Source organism: Mugil cephalus, chromosome 5 (assembly GCF_022458985.1).
Source record: "Mugil cephalus isolate CIBA_MC_2020 chromosome 5, CIBA_Mcephalus_1.1, whole genome shotgun sequence".
NCBI lineage: Eukaryota > Metazoa > Chordata > Actinopteri > Mugiliformes > Mugilidae > Mugil > Mugil cephalus.
In genome coordinates this window covers 16,661,148-16,682,723 of record NC_061774.1, presented here as the reverse complement: position 1 = coordinate 16,682,723, position 21,576 = coordinate 16,661,148, and the positions used below count along the sequence as shown (strand labels likewise).

Genomic DNA, 21,576 nt, shown 5'->3' with positions numbered 1-21,576 from the left:
TTCTTTTTGTGATGTTTTTATTTTGTTTTATCTGGACTTCTTGGTTTTGTCTGTGTTGTTCGGTGGAGTGGCCATTGTGTCCGGTGGTGTTCATCCCCCCCCGTCAGCGGATAGCATGATCCATGCCGCTGTTGCTATGCAACTGGCCAAACAACCACATCACAGTGGGCACTGTTTTTGCCAAGTACTTGCTAATTTGTTTATTTTGCTTGATAATAATTTTAATCTAATTTTATTTTATTTCATTTTTTTGTGTATGTGTGTGTTTTTAAGAGTGTTTACTTTTATGTGGAACAAAATCTGTCCAAGTCAAAGTAAAAAAAAAAAATAGATGAAAGGGTTTACATTTAACCCTTTAAAACTGAACGGATCGCCTGCAATACGTTAAAGCACGCATTTTTTTTTTTCAAAAGTACCTTAACTCACAGTGGTTTGCGCTATTGACAAAACTCAAAGTGTGACTGATCACTGGGAAGTTGTGCTTTTGTCTGGAAGACATTCGTGACACCTCAAGGGTATAACTAACTTTGTGAATTTTGTCCATTGGTGAGTTACGGTAATTCAAATACTGTAAGCTCTTGTTTTATCGACAGGCAGATGTTTAGGTCTTAAAGGATCAATGAACTGCACTATTAGAAAACATGTAATGAACCGGACATTTTTTAAGAAAACTGCAGTTACTTTATTGGAAAAATTGCAGTCAATGCGTAATTTTTGCGCTTTCATCCCGTGGGCCAGATTAGACCCTCTGGTGGGCCGCTTTGGGCCCTCAGGCCATATGTTTGACACCCGTGTTGTTGGTCACACAGGCTACTAGAAAGAAAGTTAATGTGCCATCCAGTTGTTCATCACTGTCTAACAGTGATATTGCGTGCAAATACGGTTTAAAATGTATTTTTTTGTGTAGTCTACCTAATGAAATGGGGGACCAACGACATTCATCACCAGTTAATGTAGTTATTGCAAATCACGACATAATAATGCAATAATAAGCTTTACTGAGGAAGGGCTAGACATATCACATACACAGCAGCACTCTGCTGACAAGTATGCTGAAGGAAAAAAAAAACAAAAAAACACCACCAAGTAAAGTGAATTTTCAGGCGGATTTAAAAGCAGCACAAAATGTACAGAGTAAAACACAGTGGGAGGGAGGAAAGGAGGAAAGGAGGGAGGGAGGGAGGGGTGAGAAAGGAGAAACAGAGGCTGAGAGAAAAGGACAGAGAAGCCAACTGGTTGCTCCCTGACTTTTTCGGATGTTGTAGCTGCAGTAGCTGTCATTTTTCCATCAGGAGGGAACAAAGTCACCTTGGCCTGCGTGAGGACAGGTGACAGGAGGAGTGGGAGGCTGCAGCGCTGGCGCTCGGCCCCTGCTGACGAGGGCCGGTGTTAGTAGAGGTGACAGGAGCGAGGAGCTGCTCACCGGGGGCCCCTGACACCACACAGCACCTGCCCCGGGAGATGCAGCGTCAGCACTTTTTTTTTTTTTTTTTTTATTCCATAGGAAGTTACAACAGAAAAAACAGGGAGTAAGAGGTTATCTGCCTCCTTCCACTCCCACTTTACTCTTACTTTATGTTGTTATTCCTCTAACTCCTGTGTGAAAGACAGACAGAGGCATAAACTATTGATGCAACCTGATATGCCTCTGTAAGCGCAGGGGAGCTTTCATTAATAGCCTTCAGAGATACACCAGGGCTGAAGTAGATGTATGATTTTAATCTCTTGAAAATCCTCTTACTGCATTGTCTTACGAGTGTGTGCTTTGTATTACTGTATTCAGACCCCACTTTCCCCTCATCTGCTTTCCTCTCCTTCCCTTCCTTCTCCCAGGTCAGCATCCATCACCATGCAGGAGGCCACCTCTCCTCTGACAGCTTTGTCAATGTAAATTACTGCGGCCTGTCTGGAGTGGTCTTAGCCCAGGGAGAGCAGTACCTGCAGGGCTGCCCATCGCCTCCTCAAAAGAACCCAGAATAATCGACCTATGGGTCTGCTCCTTTTGGGCTCAGCCATCTCTCCTCGCTCTCTTTACCCTCAACTACTCTGGATACTACAGAGGGTGTGCTGTTATTTTATTGATCTAATCTTCCCTTTTAACTTTGCAAACATGCAGTGCTGGATGTGTTTTGAAGAAAAGCGAGAGAGAGCTGTTGCCTGGTTATCTCTCTGCCTAACCAAAAAATTACAAGCTGCCATCCTCAGAGTAAACAAGGCCGTGTGGTGCTTTGATTTCCTCCATTACATGACTGATTTGGTTACATATTTCCCTTATGGAACTTTGTTCACACAGTGCTTTCTACACTTAGAAATATGGCCTATTTCCTGCTTCAAATGAGCCCCCTTGGGATTTATTTACTAAATTGCAAAGGACGAAAGATAATTCATATCTCAGTAATTAGGCATGCAAGAAATACATCACAGAACCCAATACGCCTTGTTATTAAAAAAGAAAAAGCTACAGTTTGATATTATGTAGATTTAAAAGCCCTCCCTGAGGGTTTTTATTCATTAATTATTTCTGTTTCCCCCCCCCCCCCCCCCCTTTATTTTGACTGTGAATAGAACAACAGTGAGAGCAGGTTTACTCCCACATTGCTGAGCAAATTAAGAACAAAGACGACAGAGGAAAGAGGTGAATCCATTGTTCTTCCCATTCGTGTTTCTTTGAAGAACTACAGTGCTCAAGGACTCATTTGTGCGATATTAGCACACAACAAAGAAGAGCAGTTTTGTGCATGTGAACAGCCTCAGACGACCCAGTAGGAGAGATTATCGTGATGGGAGATTTTGTTTTATCCTGCTAAGTGGCCGAATCTCCCCAAAGTCTGGAGAAGCCATGGCAACCTGGATGCAGAGTTAAACTCCTGCCCCATCTGGCAGGATCCTGTATCCGTGTGTGCGGTTGTCTCTGTTTGTGTATTTACCTCCATGCACACTCCGCTGTGAGCGTGCATGCATACACAAATGCGTCTCAGATGTTGCAGCGGCACACGGCTCCGTAGAGACGAATTCCAATTATTTTCTAGGGAATGGGGCGCATTTTCTGTGTTTAAAGTTATAGCGCCATCAATATAAAACTCACTTGGATGTGAAACTTCAGGCAAACACTGTGTAAGTACACAAAGTGGGTCCTCCATTCATGGTCAATGAAGCTTCTCCAAGCTGTATATCAGCATGTCATCACAGATTAGAGTTTTAGTTCATTGTTGTTCTAGCTTTAGAGGAGAACTGCTCATGAGAAAACTCTGGGAAACTTTGGAGCCTGTAACCTGAACTGATCAGATTCAGAGGCATTAAGTGTCGTCGTTTCCAAAGAAGAACATAAATTAACCTAATGCCTAGAGGCGCAGCACTAGTGTCACTTAACGTTTGAGTGAAGAACTATCTTGAGATCCTGTGACAAATTCGATGGCATTTTTATTAAATCATGCCTGCAAATGTGAGCAGTCCAATGCATATATTGGAACGTATCAAAAACCCGGCTTGATTGAAATATAGCTCTTCATATCTGGCCATAAATAAGTGATGATGTTGTGAGATGTTTGCCGATCACGGCGGAGGAAGGGGGCACACGAGCAGATAGCAGGAGTCGGGGAGTGGATTGAGTAGACCAGCTCTCCTTCAGGCATGGGAGCACAGCCACCTGTCACTCCTCTTCAACTCCAGCAAGAAATCATCCAATTTCATCCTCATGCTAGCAGAAGGTCACCGGGATGGTGGTCCATACTTTGAGGGAACAGAGAGAATCGCTCTTACTTAGAGCTCCGTCTCCTGGGACCCTTGTTCCTCTCAATCACTTCCCGGACTCTGGACACGCTCAGCTACTTGGCTTAGATTGTGGCCATTACGTGTATTTGCCGCATCGATAGTAGACAACCAAGTCTAAACTCTGGTCTGAATCTACCTTTAATCCTTAAAAGCACATTAAACCCTTTTATAGAAGTATAATGACCCGTGCATGTGGAAAAAAAAAAAAAAAAAAAGATTATATGAAATTGAAAATTAACACACACAAGCAAGTATCGGCTCTGGGTAAAGAAAAACATTCACAAGTAGGCTTTAAAATGCTTGAGGATAATTGTTTAAATAGGCTGAGAGATTTCAATTTGAAAACTCTTTCATGCTCTTTCATTTGATAACTCCACCTGTAGGGACTCAGCACTAACACCAATTACTATTGTATTTAGATGTGCCCGTAGGGTAAATGCAGGACGGTCAAATCATTGGTGAGCATCAAGCAGAGAAAACACCTAAGGAGATTGAAGCAGAAACTACTAAAACTGGGTTAAGAACTGGATTAAAAACTGGAAGGGTAGTGGGAAAGAAATTTGGTCAGAAAAAAATCCTCATCGATCGGCGATCACTTAAATGGTTCGTGAAATCAAATCGAAGAAAAACAACAGCAGAACTCAGGGCCATGTTTAATAGTGAAAGTAAGAGCATGTCCACATGTGTAATGTGAAGGGAACTCAAGGGACTGGGACTGAACAGCTGTGTATCCTGAGGAAAACAACTAACCGGTAAAAAAAGGCTTCAGTTTGCTAGGGAGCATAAAGACTGGACTACTGAACATGATGATGATGATGGGGCATCAGGGTAAGAAGAGTGACAGATGAAGTGATGCACTCATCATGCCTAGTGTCTACTCCACAGGCCTGTGGGGATACACACACACACACACACATATATACATACACACACTCCCGAGACCCTGCGTCCTCATATGGGGACGTAAAGTTTTAGATTTTCTTGCAGCTTATTCTGCTTCATTTAAACCTGTTGTCCTCATTAGTGGACGACTTAGTCTGCTAAATGGTTAAAACGTATTTATTTATGTTTATTAACATCTCTAGTTTGATATGAGTCACAAATTTAACACATTTAGTCAAGCAATGAGCTATACTGTTGCTAATTAGCATGTTTGGGGCTGTTGGGATTTCATTGTTCGCAATTCTGCCTTTGCTCATGTTGAGGTATTAAAATAAACAGTTTTACATATTGTCATACATTGGTGACTTTTTTTTTATAACATAAATAATGAAATATACCAGTGTCCACATATGATGACACCTACTTTTTTTTTTTTCCAAAAACTTCTACTTCCTGTTAAAAGATGATGCTTAGTTCATATATATATACACACACATATAATACACATACACACCGGCCAGACGTTCTGGTCTTACCACTGCTGATCTGTCTAGTAATTAAGGCAGTTCTGAAGGCAAAACGGGGTCCAACCTATAGATATATATAGTGTGTGCAATACCACCATAACCAAGCACAGAATCATTTAAAAAGGTTTAACAACTGGCAGAGGATCTGGTCACCACAGGGGCCAAACCTGGATTCTCCCATATGCTCACACATAAATGAACACAGATGTTTCTCCACCTACATCGATTATGATTTAATACCAGTTCATTGTCTTTTTCTTCTCATTTTACAACCTAATTAATTAATGAAAGTCAGTAATTTATTTCATGAACATGGCTCTACTGGGGAATTTAGAGCAGTCCTGACTACAGCGGTGCTGCAGAAGCAACACTTCTAACCAATTTCACCATGAACACTCTGCTGCCAGGTTTATTTTTAATCCCATTGCAAACATCAATAAATCACTTTTTTTTTCGAGTATCAAGCCTTTCGGTTACGTGTCAGTGTTAAAGAGAAACGACTAAAAAGTCTCCTCTCCCACAAATGAAAACGACAAGCTATTATCTTTAAAGAGTTTTTTTTTTTTTTTGCACCGCCCGTGTCGTTTAAATCCTCCTGTCTGGCACTTGCTCCGACAATACAGCTCGGTGAGAACAGCTTGCCTTACAATGCATGGCTTAATTTGTCTGCGTGGAATCCCTTGTCTCTGCTGGTCCATTGACTAGTGTCACAGATCAGAGCCAGTGTCCCAGTGTCAACGTGAGTGTGCCCGTGCTTCCTCCTCGGAGTGACACACAGCATGAGGGAGGCTAATAAATAAATTAATGAGGGCCGTGCAGCACCCTGAATTTTAAGGAGTCATCATTGTTGTAGATAAGCAGAACAAGGCGAATGTGAGTTCTGGGGAAAACCCTGGCCTGTAACACATGTTGCTGTGCGCTTTGATCCAGCCTCATAGGGGAGGGGAGCTACAGAAGACAGGCAAGGCCGACCGTGATCAAAGTCAACACCAACATACCTCTGCTTTCAATATTTCATGCAGCAGTGGTGGATTACTAAAATATGTCATCATAAAATATCTGACTTCTTTTGATTGATATTTGGTCAACTTGCCAAAGCTCTTATGTGCTTTCGAATCTTTAAAACCCACATCAAATTCGATTTTTTTTCATTACTCTTCAGACAAAAAATAAAATAAAAAAATAAACTGAGGAGAGGCTGATGAGAAACCATGTTTTTTTTCTCAATCCAAATTGACGCAATGACCTCAGTGATCGGTACTTCAGAGCGGGGATGCTGTGTCTCATTCATCACCGCTGTTTCGCCTGCGAGACAAAAGCTGCAGTGACGGAACAAAATGCTGAATGAATCGGGGGAGAATTCGACACGCTACTAGTGCAGAAATACAAGAAGGTTTGTCCCTTTTGCAGTGGGTTGTGGCACACTGTCAGTGTTTCGCACAAACTCAGCACCTGCACTATTATGACCTTGAAATCAAATCCAAATGGAGGAAAAATACTGCAAAAAAAGCACAATAATGATACCAAAATATATGACGACAGTCTTAGTTTTGCTGATAATGACATTTTTATCTGAAATATCTACTATTATTGGACAGTGTTTGGTGGAAAACATCAGCTAACCAAGGCACAATATGTGGAGTTTACTCACCGGTCAAGAATAACAGTTGATAAAAGCACATTACAGTATGTTTTGGTCATAAAAATACCACGGCAATATAATAAAAGTTAGAAAATATTGTGTGTTTGACAGAGTAAATGAAAATAGATGGACAAAAGCAGGATATGAATCTTATTCGTGTCAAATTCTTTCTCAAAGAACCTCAGCAATTCCGGCTTTCCAGTTTGAATGGAACACATCACTAGCACAGTAGCACAATAAGCTAAAAACGTGCAAAAGGAACCTTATAGAAGCTTTCTTGTTGCGGCCGTTCATATAGCTGTTACTGTTTTATTGCAGAATGTACAGCTCTTGGCACTGCAGCACACTGACGATGTGCTGATGATGAATTGCCTTCAGGGACATCATTGAGTGCAATGCATCACCAGAACTCAAAGCTAATTTTGGTCTAGGTTTTTACTTTTGCAAATAGCAAATGCAGAGTAACATCATGCAGTGCATTTAATGACTTATCCATGTGTTGTAGTAAGTCGGAAAGATTTGAAGTTGGATTAGTTTTACACCGAAAAGTCTTTCCTGACGGAACGTGTCTTCATCTAAATATCCCAGTCATTACAGAGTTAAATTTAATAAGTAAAGTCAGTAGAGACTTTCACTTTCCCTTGAATTTAATCTGCTGTTTTCTTTTCTCCATTTCAAGCCCGGAGGGAAGACACACATCAGGTTCTGATGAATTTTACAGCAATTTATTGTAACGCATAACAACTGTATTGTAGGATTTTGACCTCTGAGGCTTTTAGTAACAGGAAGATTGTTAGCACCACTGCACAATATCTAATTAATTAGGAGTTTATCCTAACATGAACATCACCTCTCCATAGAAGGAGACACTTTGTTTCTTAGCAATTAAATACACTTCCTCGAAGCTTAAAAAAGGTTCACCAAAGAACAAATCTATATGTTTTCTTATTTATTACAACGGATCCATAATGACACCCTGTAAATTGGATGATAAGACAAATATAAGCAAGGAAAATACTTACGCAGTTAAGAGTTGCAGTTGGTTGTCAAATGTTTCTCTAATTAACACCAAAACAAAGGTCATACTTTTCTTTCCGAGTATAACAGTTGTGCTCATTTACAACCGTCTGATTTAAAGGCAAGTCACAGTTCGCACCAAGTTAACTTCCTTCTCTTTAACCGTCTGAGATTTAACTTCGCTACTGTAAAGACAATAAGCAAGGCAGTGAAAGGCAGTTTCACAGCATTCTCAGCCCGCGATAAATTCAAACGTAATATGGCGTTTGAACGTTTTAGATGGGGACGTGAGCATTTTATAGGTTTTAAATGCCGATCTAACGCTTGATTCACGGCCTCATTTATTAGACCAAAACACACACACGACAACATTTTAAGTGCACGCTGGCATCCTTGTATTATGGTCCGCATATTTGGAGAACGGCAATAAGCCTTAATAGCCTTGAAAATACAATTGTAGCATTGATTGAATGTAGTTATAATACCCCTTGCAGCGGTCCATCTTTTTTTTTTGTTTTGTTTTCCACCCTGATTCATGCTGTCATGATGACGCTCACCAAAGGTCATTCGAGGAACACGGCCAAGTCTGCATCGGCAATTTGTCACATGTAGCTGCTATAATCTGCCCATTGTCTTAATGACACTGTCAGTGTCCCCTAATGACCTGGCTCAGACGTCGCCTGCTGCACTGTATTAATTCGAACAGGCCCCACACTAGGAAGGTTATTTTTTATTGTGTCTGTCAGCGTCTGATAAACCCCTGCACATCATCCATCCTTTAGAGAAAAAGTGAGGGGGAGGAAGAAGAGACAGAAGCATCTTAGAATTCTTCTCTTCCCACTCTGTTTTCTTCCTTCTTTCGGTCTCAGTAACCCTGTATTTATGCTCTTTGTCTTTATTCCTCATTTCTCCCCCTGCCTACCAGCAGCTTACCTCCCTTTTCACCCACCCATCGCATTTTCTTTTTTTTCTGCTCCGCATGGAGGTCCTAATATTTTCCCGCGGGGCGCCCACTTCTCTCAAACGGTGATGAATGGCTCTGGCTTCTGTATCGATTTCCAAACTGAAACAATTTGGGGACAAAACAAGTAGCAGTTTATCATATCGATTTTCTTCTGAATTCAGGTTCTCCCTTTAAGGTGACACTGCATCTGAATGAACACATGAGTGAAAATGCAGATGAGCGCTTAATGTTTCCTCGTTGAGCAGTGACTGAGATTCAAGGCCAGTTGCACATACGCCTACGTGACTGAGTCTCCTCAAAGTGCTTTTTAAGTGAGAAGTCGATGTGGCAGTGGGAATACGTATGAAAACGGGTTGCCAAATCTGGAGCAAAGCTTCCCTTGAAGATATATATTGTTGACTGTGTTGCTGCATTTTAGTCACGCCCAACCAACAGTGAATGCTGCACATCAACTCTTCACACACAACTTCTCGCTGCACTGTGGTGCAGATCAAAGGATCATTATACACTCTATTTAAAATGTCTAAATATAGCTTGCAATCCATATTATGTTTCATAAGGCGACCAGAGGCAGAGAGATCACTGAGGACCTGTCTGAAATCACATTATGCCGACTAACTTTCTCTGTTTTCTTTTGACGGAGTCAAGTGTCAAGATCGTCTTTTAATACCAGATTGGATTTGATTACAATCTGCTGACGCTGCAGCCTGCGACACACCTGAAAAAGCATGTAGCTCTGCCCTGAATGCATTAGTGCTGACAGTGGAGTCACAGGCGAGCGGACGTGCCCTTGGTCGCAGCGATCTTAGCCTCACCTCGAAACGGCGACCGGCGACGACAGCACAGCCGAGCACGGAAATTGCTCGGGAATGGAAAGGTCCATTAAAAGCCTTAAAACAAACAAACAAAAGAACAACAGAGGAGACACGAGGGATGGCAGCTTGGTAGCGAGCACATTATCTGCTTAACCTTATGTCCTTTGCTCACGCTGGTTCTTTTCTCCAGCTGGTTAAATTAGCCCGACTCCTAGGACGCCTGAAATAGAAATTGCTTTTACAAGAAACATCTGCAGGATGGTGACAACAGCGGGGAGTACAGGCATTCAGATGGACACGTAGCTAGGAAAAGCTGTTTTCGTAAGAAATTATGTTAATGGAAAAACACATTACCACTCTTATGATAAAACTCACTGTGAAATCAATATGAAGGAAATGGGAAAGGGCATTGCTAAAAGAGGACCTCTAACAGTGGTATGTAATATCAAATGGAATACGCAGCCTGCATTTTATTCGAGATTATTAATTTACTGTGGCATGAATTAAGGAGTTATTTCCTCTTTAATTTAATTTCATATATTTTTTAATGGAAAAAAATAACTTTTGCACCAAAAGCATGTTTGACTTTTAACACAGAAACGGATCAAGCAGGTGTAATGGCAGTAATAAGCCTTTGCCAGAAGGCAGCTCTCATGGTGATGCACCAACAATACACCCACTGCTGTTATCAATAGCACCATCATATCCTCAGTCTGCAGCGGTGAGTGATAAGGCAAGAATGGAGCTGCACTTAATTTCAGGTCTGTATTACAACAGACACATTGTTCTAGATTCTTTCGGCAGCGCACTTCCTGATATTTCGATATGAAAACTTGTTTGTTTATTTTGCAGCACGGCTGTGGGGTGGTGATAAGTCAGCTGTTAACACTTATCTGTTCAACGTTTTGGGCCCCAGAGATATTTCTACAACAACTGCCAAAAAATTCAGATATTTACGGTCCTCGGGTGACGAGTCCTTGAAATTTCCATCAACTTTCACCTAGTTCCATGACAAGTTATCAACTAATTAGTCTCTAAAGATAACCCGCGATATTTATGGTCCGCATACGATGAATTGCACGATCGCTGCCAGGTCAAAATACCAACTTTTACACAGCAGATATGACATTTTGATGGGAAAACAGTTTTAAAGAATGAAGCGCGTGCATGCTCTGTAGAGGATGAACTTTTACTATACTCTCCATGAGCTTTCCGTTACTCGTATTATGACCTTGTCCAGTGCTCCCCTGATATCAGTTAACAAAGAAGAAAGAAACACTAACTGGTCTTATTTCTTCAAATACATTCTGTACCAACATCTTTAGGTTGCATTTATTAGACAGGGTTGTTACAGAGAGAAGGATGGAGAGGTGAGGTAATGTTTTATATGACCATATTTATGACTGTTTACATTTACCGTGCACCGTAACTGTTAAATTAACCATAAGTGCGGGGTGAAGCTTAATTTCATTAGGAATGTCATTCAGGCCCAACGCTACACTATGTCACAGAGCTGTGTCCTATAAGTGCCAAGCTAATCTGTAGACGACCCTCTGCTAATTTCTGTAATTGGACAATATTACCACGTAACAATCATTTAGTGTTGTAATTTTGACTCCGGCGTGCCTCCAGCATCGTCTCGTCCCTGCTATTTCTAGCACAGTATATTTCCCAGAATGCTTTTTGACAACCGCGGAAAAGGGTTGTCTTTCCCCGTATACTGTAATTGCACCTGAGTATATAATTTCGCTTTAGAATATAACTGTAATTTGACCACTCAAGAAAAGTTTGTGAAGGGAGAATAAAATAATAATGTGGCGCCCCGTTGTGCAAATAGAAGAAAAGGCAATAGATGGAGAGGGTAGCTGCACTGTATTCTGACCTGTGTGGCTACTGATGGGGATAAAATTGGTGTATTCAACTCTTCCATTATGGATTTCTCCCTGCAGGACTTTTGAAGAGAAGTGGGAAAGTGATGGTAGAGAAAATCCTTCGCCTAGGAGACTAATGTCCCGAAATTTAGAAAGATCAAAAGCAGAAAATAAAAAGCAACCTTTGCCAGTCCACTGTGGCCAGCTTCGTCTGGAGATACAGTCAAGTGCAGGTTCTGTATTGATTGAAATCATTTAAAGACATATCCAGACGACAGTTTGGGCTAGGGCTGGGTTTTATGATCAAAAACGTGTATCATGGTATTTTTTTAAAATTCTGACGGTATCACGATACACAATGTTTCTTTCATACATAATGAGGTGTTCAAAACATTTTCTACTGGTTGAGAGAGGAGTTAGTGCTGTAGTTTGACTATTTTACTGTGATTTGAGGAAAAATTGTAGAACAGGGGTTTTTACATTTTATTTTCTTGACAGTTTTAACTTTAAATATAGGTAAATATTAAAATGTATTGGATTTTTGTTAATGTGTATTGAAAGAAATTTAATTTGTGGGGCAAAATTATGGGCAAAATTTAAAAAAGTATGTAAAAAAATGTATAATCAACCGAAGATTTTGCGACCCTCCCACCCCCGCAGTATTTCTGTGGACCCCCTAAGGGTCACAGAACCCATGTTGAAGACCTATGTTGTAGAATAATTCCAATTGCAAAAACTCTTCTGTTTTTTTTAGCTTCTTCCATGTCTTCATGGTTCTTTCATTCTGCCGCTAAATTTTCTGACCTTTCCATCCACACTACGCCTCGCAGTGACGCAGTCGCACTATGCACGTGTAGAAGCGTTACATTGAAAATGGTCTGGTCTGAAATGGTGTCTCACGGCACTGTGTAATCAAATACTCTGTTATACACCGGCATACTAAAAATTCATATCATAACGGGAAAAAAAAATACCAGTACTAGGTATGAACCGGTATACCGCCCAGTCCCAACATCGACCAAAACAAGATCAAAAAACAACATACAGTATTTATCGTATAGTGTTTTAGATGAACGTTTTGATCTGCTTCAGGTGTATGGGTACCTACAGTATAGAAGTTGTCTTAATTAGAAAAAAAAAAGAAGTAAAGGGCAACACCATATGTCAATTTATGGACACAGTGCTCATTGACAGGGTTTGATGGGGTGCATGGTCAGACCAGAATGACCTTTAGAGGAGAGCCTACAGCTGTGCCCACAAGCTGTTGTCAGGCTAGTCTTGGCCCAGGCTGACCTGTCAGCGCTCAGCAGCACTTTTCCACACCAATATCTCCAGGCCATCACACCTCTACAAGTCAAAGACCTAACCAGATTTTACTGTCGTCAAGAGATTGGACATCACAGCATGTGCATGGGCTATGTGACAGAAGTAAAATGGAAAGCGCTGCACTTCGAACGGATGCTTCCTGAGCAAGAGCTCAATTAACTGCTTGTTTTTCAAGTAAAAGTCTTTTTTTTTTTTTTTTTTCAAAGCTGCTGAATGCCATTAATTCATGTGGTTTGTCTTCACTGGCTTTGCATTTTAGATCAGTCTTAAGCATGAATGAGAACACGATTTATTTTAGTTGCAAATATGAGTCGACGTCTAAAGTGGAAAAAAAAGGTACAAAAAAAGTTTTACGGTGCAAAAGGATAAATAACACATGCGAAATAAAATCATAGCTGCGCTGATTGATTGCCTAAAGACTGTTATTGTGTTCCAATTTGACAAACAGATGAAGAATCAGCACGCAAATCAGACCAGAAAGACTCCCAACTGCTCGCAGAACACATTTTTGATCTGCGTTGGTGGACTGAAATTTGTTGCACACGTCTTAACTGCCTGAAACCACTTGACACAAAGTGCACAACATGTCTGTTACTCGTCTGACAAGCTTATTTTTCATCAACCGGTTGCAGTTAAAGTACTTTATAAGCTCATTATTTTATTTTTATTTTTTTCTTTGGGTGATGTTCAGTATTTGAGAGAAAAAAAAAAACAATTTCCAGAAGTTATAATAATTAAAGGTCATAACAGCAATAACAAAGTTTCTGCTGTATATCCTCATGGCCTTTACACATTACTAAAAGAGGGCAGAGTAGATTCTTTCTCCACTGTACCTATATTTAAATACAAAACATACACCAATCAGGCGTAACATTATGACCACCGACAGGAGAAGTAAATAACATTGAGTTATTTCAGTGTTCTCCTTGGAAACTTGTGGATCTGGCATTCACATGGATTTTACTTTTGGATTTTGTGGATTTTACTGACATGTACCACCTACCTAGACCAGACCAGGCACCCCCACCTCAAAGCAATGACACACCTTGGTGGCAGGAGCCACCCCCAGCAGGACGTGAAAATGGTTTAATTAAAAAAACAATAAATAAAATGGGAAAAACTGCACAAGGTGTTGACCTGGCCTCCAAATTCACTAGATCCCAAACTGATTGAGTATCTGTGGGATGCACTGGAACAACCTGACCCACGGAACCCCCCCCCCCCCCCCCCCCCTATAGGTCCCAAAGACCCCCACTAACAACGTCCCGTTACCACCGTTACCAGACACCACAGGGCACCCTCAGAAGGCCCATGTCCATTCTCTGATGAGTCACAACTGTTTTGGAGGCACAAGGGAGACCTACACAATATTAGGAAGGTGGTCATAATGTTATGCCTGATCGGTGTATGCATATAGATATGTTGTGACAAAATGTAGTGATACCCTGATTTCTAGAACCACTCTCAATGTGAAGTAACCTACAGTGTTTCCCAATGACAATTTATTGTAAAAAGCAAAATGAAATGTCGCAGATAATCTGAGGTAGCTCCCCGGACGATAAAATAATGAATGTTTGAGTCAGTTTTCATATGTCACCATCAAGGTTGCAAAATTACACATCAAACATCACAATTCAAAGGCAAAGCTGTTGTAAAATTAGCTCAGCGCATTCGTGGTCAGAGCATGTGCAATTTCTTTTTCCTAAAATCTCCTTGATCTATTCAGGCTTCTAATTAGTGGAATTAATGCCATTCATTTTATTGTGACTATTTATGATCCCAGAAGATAAACCATTTCCCTTTGACCTGTTCCAGTGTCAACCAGAAATCAGCAGTTACGTTTTATAACCCGCGCTCCCTTACAGCTGAGAGTATGTGACTGATGCAGCCAGCTACCGCAGCTCTATAATGATCTCAGGCTAAGCTCTGGCATCTAACTAGCTGCTTCACTGGTCTACCTAATGTCAGTCCACCAACCAGTTGCAATCGATATGAAGTGTAACCCAGCTGCAAGTCTTTCCAGAAAAAAAAAAAAAGACTTATCTAGCTTCTTTAGGTTTTTCTCCGACGTTCGCCTTCTGCGCCACTGCCTGTAACACAGCAGCTATTTTTTGTTATAGATTCTAAATCTCACTTAATCAAACATACACATGTACGCTGATTGTCTGTTTAGTTTTCATAACATTAAGAGGAAATTCTCATCACCGCCTTTAAATGCTGGGCATGTAAGTTTCACTGCGAGTGCCTTGTGATTAACAAAAGTGGGCGAAAAACCTATAATCCAACCAGACAGACACCTCTGGGAGCGTTTAAAGGTACAAAAACGAAACCGAAGCAGACAGAGGAATAGTGCGCACTAAATGTTTCTGTTAAACTGTTTTCAATTTCAATCCACGCTCAGAGAGATAGAATCGCTTCTCTTAATCTGCGTGCCCTTACTTGAGGATTTACTCACTGAACTTCTGCTTTTCATCCGGTCGTTGAATTCTATTTAGATGAAATCAAGGTATTTTAGGTGGCTGAGCAGTAAGTAGCTTCTCATGCACTATGCATGCCTCTCCCAAAGACAAAGATGGATCCCGTTTGCTGCAGAGCTTGACCCTCTTATGTCAAGCGCTGCTCAGCAGCCCCCGCGCCCACCTTCGCCACAGCTTCCTGCAGGCAGCACATACATCCTGATGCCCTCTGTGGCCGTGGGTCTGGGCTGTAGCACTGAGCTTTAAACTGAAACAATAGATTATAGTCACCCCAGCCATGTTAGAGCCAGCAGTGAAGAGAGCCTTCTGAAAAGGACAATAGGGTATGAATTGATTTATGAGGGTTCAGGGGGCCCATAATGTGCAGTAGTAACAAGGAATCAATGGGCTAGAAAAATGCTAACAGCAGCCCTTTATGTCCTAAGCCTTTGTCTCATCTAGAATTTAATTAATTTCACTCCTTTTTGGAAGAGGGTGGAGCGGTGATGGAAAGGCGCATCAGTCTCCTCTCATGCTGCTGCTCCTTTGCAGTTTATAAACCAGCTCAAAATGGCCCTTGTGGAAAAAAAAAAGCGAATGTGACAGATGCGATGGCGTTCTTTTGAAAATAGCTCAACCCAGAAGGTCCGTTTAGTGTTGTTTTTTTTTTTTTTGTGCGTGTGTGTTTTTTTTATTTTTTAACCGAGAAGACAAAGTGAGAAAGGCTTCCGCTCCATTTTTATTTATTTATCTTTTCTAATTGAGCCGAGCTGAGAAAATGAGCAGATGCTGCTGTCTGCTAATTTACACGTAGCTTACCTGAAAATGTGTTTCACGTGTGACTTTTTTTCTTAATATAGGTTATGGGTCTTCGACAGGGGGTGAAATCTTTGGTTGATTAGACATTTATTATATATATACACCGTATATATATTTAATTTCCCCCCATAAATAAAAATTTCTTTAGATACACATTAACATGAATCCAAAAGATTTTAGTACAGGGATAAATGGAGTCAGAGGACGTCCTCCTTCAGTCCGCACTTCACACGGGGTCCCACACTAGCTGGGACCTGTCAATCTAAGCTTCTGGTACACAGCCCCGCCCCTATCGCTGCAGGGCCAATCACAAGGCAGCATGTTAAAATGAAATTCCCTACCCACTGCTGTTTACGGTTTACGGCCACCCTACTGTTGCAAAAATGAACATTTGAAACTGTGTATTATTTGAATAGCTTAATATTGAATGCAAATGATAATAGTAATGTATATTCATATATAGCAGTAGGGCAAGTTTAATAAAGAAAACATATAGTAGGTAGGGGCTCCCTACTTAATCTCTCATCAGTTTGGGGGTCATTGACCCCTGATATAAGTAACTAATCCGTGTCCGTATAAGTTTTGTATACCAACCACCTGCAACCTCATTACATTTATTTCTGACAGTGTAAAAATAAGCTTTGGTTAGTTAATATCCACAATCACCAACATATACATTACTTTTTAACAATGGAAAACATCAAGAATATCAGAAGCAGGAATAGATTATTGTCATTCAGCTGCTGTTTCTCAGGCTTTTCCATGAGCCAAAACCGCAGATTATATTTCTACCCAAAAGGAAAAGACTGAATGAATTAAATACATCAACCTCATCATCACAGCTCTAACTGCTCTGACACGAAGGCATTAACCTGGTTTTTGGATACAGTAACTGGGTTGCAGGCTGCTAACCTGCCCCTAAGCCACAGCTTATGTTTTAACTTTTAAATATGGTAAATGAATGAGGTGCAAATCATACACATTACGGCACACGGGGACACATATCTCTAATTGATCCTGCCATCTCCTCGCTGCGTGCCAGTGTGTTTAGCTTAATTGTCATGCAGGCAATGTGAGAACCTCCGATGCGCATTTGGCAAAAAATAAAACTCTATCCTCAGGCCTTACACAGAACTGCGGCTCATGTATTGGCTTTCCGTCTGGAGGTGTTAGAGGGAATGAGATGTGCCGCACTGTACATTAGATGATGCTCTGTGTATCAAATTAGCCGCCGAGCTGCCTGTGAATATTAGATTCTAACGCGCTGTAGTTTGACCAAAGCTAAGTGGTTTGAGTTTGTTGTTTCAACAGTTAAATGGAGAAATCGGATTTGCAAGATTTGAAGGTAACAGCCGATGATGTAGCTGAACCAGCTGTCGTGGAGGGAGAACTGAAGGAAAGGAAAGGAAAGGAAAGGAAAGGAAAGGAAAGGAAAGGAAAGGAAAGGAAAGGAAAGGAAGTTTGTAAATTTACTGGTGCGTCATTTTATTTGGAGTTCTAGTAGAATAGGTTTACATGCTTATATATTCAAAGGAAAACTTTTTTTTTCTCATACATGTACATTAACATACATTCACATAATTTTGTGATCCTCTGTCTAAAATACTCATCTTAATGTCTCAAAAAGCCCCTTCTGGTCTGACTGGTCAGATAGCCCACTCTGTTGTTCTTGTTCATTCATTGCATGTGTCCAGCCAAACTGACTGGGAGGTGGATATTATGAAAATGTGTTGAAATGGACAAGTCGCACTCTTTTACACAGGGCTTTTACACATAACTCTACATGAACCTGTATAGAAAAGAGAAGACTGCCAAAGTATATAGTATCCATTAACATGTAGTAGTCATAAGAAGAATGAACTATTTAAATATACATGGTATTATTGTTTAAAAAAAATAATGACTGTGTTAATGCTTAAATTCATGATTAATTTAAGTGGTTATAAAGCATTTAGTAGTTAACTCAAGAGAAAAACAAGACAAACTCAGCACAGAGTGATTCAAAATAATTATTTTAACTGTACGCTTGCTATCAAACGAAAAAAAGAAATGCCTGGTATGTCATTAAATACCGCTGCAGTTAATTAACGCTGCTGATTTGGAAAAATCATAAGTAGTCAAAAAAACCTTACTGGAGAAAGTGTACTATAAACCTCTAAATCTATACTGTACGAGCTTTTTTTTTTCTCCTTTCAGATTTTTTGGCAGCAGTTTTAAAAATCAGATGCCTCTGGTCTTCTAGATGATTACCAGTAGGCGTCAAGAGAGCATCATTACACGCAGTTGTGTAAAGGGTGCGCTTTGGGACGATCGCACCACAGTCCCATAACAGCACAAGGTTAAAGAGAATTGAATCAGTAGAAAACATCCTGAACAGTAAAGCTGGAAAAACCAATAATTCTTGATGAAATCAACTCTCCAGTGTTTCTTCCTTCACTGTCTACGTGGAAAAAAAAAAAAAAAAAAAATACAGATGCTTTCCCAGTTCCATTTTCTTGATGAATTATTTGTTATTATTTCCAGTGCAAGTTTTATACACGCTGGTATTAAGGTCAGTGAAAACTCTGAAAGTCATAATTGCTGCTATGTGTTGAAGTAGAAGTGTGACAAAATGCTACGCATGCTAAAAAAAAAAGAAAAAAAAATTGTTATACTAATAAACATTTATTTAGGGATTATTTATACACACATAAATAGTGTAATCTTGTGTAGATGGCTCATATCATAATCCTAAATAAGCCGTCTTAGCGCAATAATTCCTTTGACATCTTTGAAGCACATATGTCACGGCCAGTCACAAATACGGCTAATGCACATTAACATATGGCGTCTGTTTTCTTCATTACTGAGCTCCATGGACACATTTTGTGTATGCATACGTGAATGTGTATATTTGTGTATGTGTGTCTATGTATGTGCGTATGTATTTGAGGCACATAATGAAGCACAAAACCTGAGTAAACTGTGCGCATTCATATCTGCAGGGATGATTATTTTTGCCTTTATGTTCAATTTCCATCTTTAAAAGCATTTATTTATCATTTATGTTCATCTTTATTACTGATTGTATGTATATATATATATATATATATATATATATATATATGATCAACATATGTCAGCTAGGTGGTAACAGATGCATTAAAAAGTGACGAGGGGCATTTTTATTTGTGCCACACATATAAAAGTAACAACAACTTCATCGGCTCTTATCAAGAAGCCAATGTATGAATGAGCCATGATTTGTAAAAGCGACTCCCCTCGAGAGTGTAATAAATCATGATGAAATGCAGAGGTACCGTGAAATATTTGACACTTAACTGAGGGATCCTGAACTGAAAACGTATCGACTGCTCGCCGGCCGTCGGGCCACTATGTCAGTGTGTGTATCTGGGTGGTTATATGAACATTGATTGGCCGGCTGTTTGTGCGCACTGATGCGCACCGCCTGGCCTCAGTCTTGCCGTGAGCATCACCCCCACCCCCCTGCACCCCCCACGGTTTCAGATATTTGTGGAAGACTGTCTGCGGTGCCATAAAACTCGAGTGTAACTACTGTATTGGGAAACCATTATTGTACAGGGCAATGTTTTGTTATAGCTGTTACAGCTGTTTAACGGCGGGAAGGACCCATGATGCAATTAAATTTACAAATTTAATTAATTTAGTAATCAAAACGAATGCGAAACTGTTATCTGTCCCACACAAACACCGAGCGAGCGTTTCTGTTATTGACAAAGCGTCAGGAGCAGTGGTCATAAAAAAAAGAAAAAAAAACAGAAGAATGATAAAGTTAAACTACCCTAAACAGCAATGCACACAGGGAGGTTATATCAGGACTGAAATTAAAGTTTGCTTATTTATTTTGTTTTCATAGCTAGTTTATTTTTTATTTTTTGACATGCCATTCCACGAGCAATTTGTGCGTAATTTTATGTTGTTAAAGGAAGCGCGAGATGATACAGTTACGACCAAGGACAAGGATAAGTAGCTCTTCACTGAGATTAAATGCATTCTTCAAATCCACAAAAAGCATACTGATAACGTGCTACATGCCAGATGAAGCTGCCTGTGTCTCTCAGCTAGACGTCTATCAAAAAAAAAAAAAACCTGTACTCTCTCAGTACAGAAGAACAATCATCCAGAAAAAAAGACGGCTATAACAGATCTGTGTGTGCGGACGATGGAGGTTCAAGGTCTACGTGAAACAGTTATGAAATCCGTGTCTAGCTAAGATTTTGTGTCTTTGTGACTGTTTTCTTTTGTTTGTCTTACACTTAAGATTCATTTTCTATAGCTGTTTTATTTTCTTTTTGTGTTACTCGAAAAAACATCACTATGGTTATGATCAAAATACAAACTCTGAAATCTGAGGTCTAGGCACAAACTTTTTTTTTTGCCGACTACTTTCGAAGTTGTGCTCCGTGTCGTATGAAAAAAATTGACAATTATTGTGCAAGGACACGAATCACTTCCAATTATATTTTGTGAATGTTTCACAAACACCTACTACACTAGATGGGTGTTTAGTGTTAGTATTAAATACCATAAAGCTCTTTTCTGCGGGACCTAGACGCCGTAACTTACGCGCACACACAAAGCCTGTGCTGGTATGAGCCACGTATACTTGTGCGCTTGTCAGTCTGGCTCGCTGTGTGAAAAGTCCACCCGAACGGTGTCTTTTTTTGCCAGTCGGGTTCATTTTTGTTTCTACTTCCTCCTTCACGTTCAACAATGGCGACTGAAATTTTGACAAGTCATAAAAATGTTTCCAAACCGTAGTTTCTGTGTCAATGTAACGTAAAGTCTGTGTAATAGTTAGCTTTGTTAAAACATTTCACTTTTTTTTTTTTTTCAGATGGCAAAATTTTTGGTAGTTTTCCTTACCTGTAGCGACCCCGGCTTTTATGGCAGGATTAGTTGGGGCAGATGAGGCAGATGAGAGGCAGACAGTGTGCCCTGACTCCCCCCTCCAGCTCCCCTGTGGTCACCCGTTCCTGGTCTGGATCCCAGTAGGCTGCCACAAATGAAAACACTTGTCGGTAAACAACGCGACCAGGCCTTGTTAAGATGTCACGAAGACGAGCAGCAGTTTCAAACTCATACACACACGCGGAGCTATGTAAACCCTACACTCTGGGTACCAAGTCAGCTTGTGCCAGCCAGCCCGCTAAAGAAGCCAGGCGTGTGGAGAGGGAAGTGGTGCAGGGAGACAAGATATTTCTCCTCTATTTTAGGCAGCTTCCTAACAAGCATCCACAGACAGGGCTGTAGGGGAGCGGGGTAACTGCTGAGCCTGGCACCACACAAAGCCCAGAACAGAGCAGCCAGCGGGGCTAACAACCATCAGCAGCCCAACCAGCTGCTGCTGAGTGCCCCGGTCCAGGCACCAACACCCCTGGGAAGACAGCGATCAATAAAACCCACAGCCCTGGAAGATATGCGGGAAGAAATGTGTTGAGGCAAAACAGGCTCATTTAAAGCTA

At 40.6% G+C, this 21,576-nt stretch overlaps 1 long non-coding RNA gene across 1 annotated transcript; it reads right to left on the bottom strand.

Annotated features, from left to right (window-relative positions):
- Positions 1–956: 956 nt before the first annotated feature.
- LOC125008372 lies at positions 957–21,187 on the bottom strand. Its single transcript, XR_007112881.1, has 2 exons — positions 20,978–21,187; positions 957–1,449 (listed from the first exon to the last, which is right to left on the bottom strand). It is a non-coding gene; the product is annotated as an uncharacterized LOC125008372 (long non-coding RNA).
- Between the last annotated feature and the right edge of the window lie 389 nt (positions 21,188–21,576).